The following is a 3,002-nucleotide window of genomic DNA, read 5'->3' as shown; positions in this document are numbered from 1 at the left end:
TTTGGCATAGTAAGTTGGCACATATAAATATTTGTTATTTGAAGAACATGAAGAAGTCTAGATTTATTAAGAAACCCTTTCCTAGCGTTAAAAGAAATTCGAATTTATTGAATTTGGTTTATAGTAATATATGTGAATTTAATGGCATGCTAACACGTGGTGGTAAAAGGTATTTTATTACCTTTATGGATGATTGCAATATGTTTTTATATATTTAGCTCATGAGGTCGAAGGATGAAGCATTTACCATGTTTAAGAAATATAAGGTTGAAGTAGAAAATCAATTAGAAAGGAAAATCAAAGGTCTACGTTCAGATAAAGGTGGATAATATTTCTTAAATGAATTCTCCTCATTTTGTGAAGAACATGGTATTATTCATCAAGTTTTGGAACCATATACTTCACAATAAAACGGTTTGGCTGAAAGGAAAATTTGATCTCTTGGAGAAATGGTTAATTGTATGCTTTCAAATTCAAAGCTACCAATTAGTCTTTAGAGAGAAACATTGCTTACTGCATATTATAGTCATAATAGAATACATTTCAAGAAAAATAACATAATCTCTTATGAAGTATGGAAAGGTAGAAAACTAAATTTGACATACCTTAAAAGTATAGGGGTGTTTGGTTGTGGCCTCCCAAAATTCAAGTCATCCTCTAGAGAAATTAAAGCCTATAATTAGGTAATGAAATTACCTATGGTCTATGTGTTAGCCATTAGTTTTCTTAAGGCTAGGTGTTATTGTGCTTGTGTTTATGAATTTTGAATTTAGGACTATAGGATAAATTAATAATCTATGCTTGGCCATGCACTTTATAAATTAAATTTCAATAAATGAAATGTCGAAAGACTTTGGCCATGTGGAAAATTTAAAGTTTAAAATATTTATAAAAGAAATTTTTAAAAAAAGAGAGGAAAATGTCAATTTTTAGAATGGGCCTTAGACCCATTTGGCCTAAGCCTTTAATGGGCCAAGTTGGCCGGCCCAATAGTGGCCCAAGAAGAGGAGTAGTCGCCGGCCCAAGGAGGGAGGCCCAAGCCCAACTCCAAGGCCCATGATGCATGCAATAGGACAAGTGGCATGGAGGAGGTGAAGCATGGTGGACACTTGTCTTCCTCCACAATTACACTTGTCCCTCATGCAAACCTAGAGTGCATGCAAATATATACAACCAAAAAGAGAGAGAGAGGGAGAGAGAGAGAGTGGCTTGTTCAGCCAAGAGAGTGAGCCGAGAGAGTGAGATGCGAGAGAGGGGAGGCCGAGAGAGGAGGAGAAGGAACCGTCGCCGCCCGCACGCCGTCCGTCCGTCGCCGGTGTGCCGTCTCTTTTGCTGCTGTCCATCCGGTCTAGAGGCAAGTGGAGTCCTCTAGCTTCTCTTGCATGCTTATATGTTGTTTGCATGTTGAAATCTTGAGTGATATATGTCAAAAACCGAAGCTTGGATGTGTGGTGTGTGAGTAGTGTGACTGTTTTCGTTCGGACCGTGTGAGTCAGAAACTTGTTTGAGCTTGCATGTGTGTTTGTAGTCCGATTTTGGATTCGATTTCTTCATGAGAGTTGTAGCTAACATCTTGAACTACAACATACTAAAATTCGTGGAAAATGATGGAGATTTGAGGGGTTAAAGTCTCATCTTACGGAGACCTCAGATCTGGAAAGTTTTTACTGACCTCTTGTTGGATTCGTGGTTGCATGTTGGTTTGTGATGAAAATCTCTCTTCTATCTCTTCATGAAAGTTGTAGGGAACATCTTAAGCTACAACATACTAAAATTTTAAGTGAAATGAACAAGTATAGCCTATTGAATCGACTAGATCTTGAAGAAGATGATTCTGGTGATGTATTTTGAGATACCCAAGACTTCAAGGACCTAAATGATGACTCTACTTTGGTTATTTGACCTAGATCTCTTCATGAAACTTGTAAAGGACAACTTGATACATAACATATCCAAATTTCAGAGGAAACTAAAGAGAGTAGATAGGTTAAATATTAATATTTCGGAGATGTGTTCACTGGACGATGCGGTAGTGGTTCCAGAAGCTTCGTGAGGTCGTGTAAAATAATCTAAAAATAATATGGCTTGGAGTTCTTCATAAAAGTTGTGCGAAAATGTCTTGGCTATCACTCTGTAAAATTGCGTAATTTTTGGAGACCGTATGGATATTTTAATCGAATTTCTTCAGAAACTGTGCATTCTGGATTTATCCGAATATTATGTGCTGTTTTGTGAAAATTGGGAAATTGTGTGAAATGCTATTTGGCCATGTATTTTGTATGAAATTATCATCCTATTGGCTTTTTAATATTTTCTGTAATTTTTATAATTTTGGGAATTTATGGATATTGAATTTAATATTTATTTATTAAAATAAATAAATAAATAAAATGGATTATTTTATTGGCCATAAACTCCATTGAATTTATTAATAAATAATTATGCACTGTTGCATGTATGATGAGATATTGGTGTATGTATGACATTGAATTGTGATGCATGTGTGCCAAGTATGACTTGTTTGATGTCACGCCATATGCCATGTTAAATTGAGATCAAAATAATGGTAAATGTGGATAATGATAAGTGAGGAAGTGGTTGTGGTGGATGATGATGCTCGGTGGCCTAGTGGCGTAATTCCGGAGATTCCCGGGAGTGTCGGGATGCCGGTGGTATACGGTACGTAATTCCAGGGGAGGCCTGGTGGTATGTCGGTACATAATTCTGGAAACCTTGTCGGAGGTCTTTGCCCGAAAGGAATGCCTCGCGATGCCAGGATTGGGGTGCGAGATGCCTTGCTAGAAGGGTAAAGGCCGGAAGCCCACATCGGAGGTTTCGCCCGAAAGGAATGCCTCGTGATGCTAGTTGGGATGCGAGATGCCCGGAATGTGGGGCCGGAAGCCGGTGGCCATGGGATGGCTGGAATGCTGGGAACCCTGTCGGAGGTCTTTGCCCGAAAGGATGATGAAATTGATGATATGAGAAATGGGTGATGTGGTGAT

This window comes from Eucalyptus grandis, chromosome 6 (genome assembly GCF_016545825.1).
Source record: "Eucalyptus grandis isolate ANBG69807.140 chromosome 6, ASM1654582v1, whole genome shotgun sequence".
Lineage (NCBI taxonomy): Eukaryota > Viridiplantae > Streptophyta > Magnoliopsida > Myrtales > Myrtaceae > Eucalyptus > Eucalyptus grandis.
The sequence above is the reverse complement of the archived record's forward strand: the minus strand, read 5'-3'. Positions refer to the sequence as shown.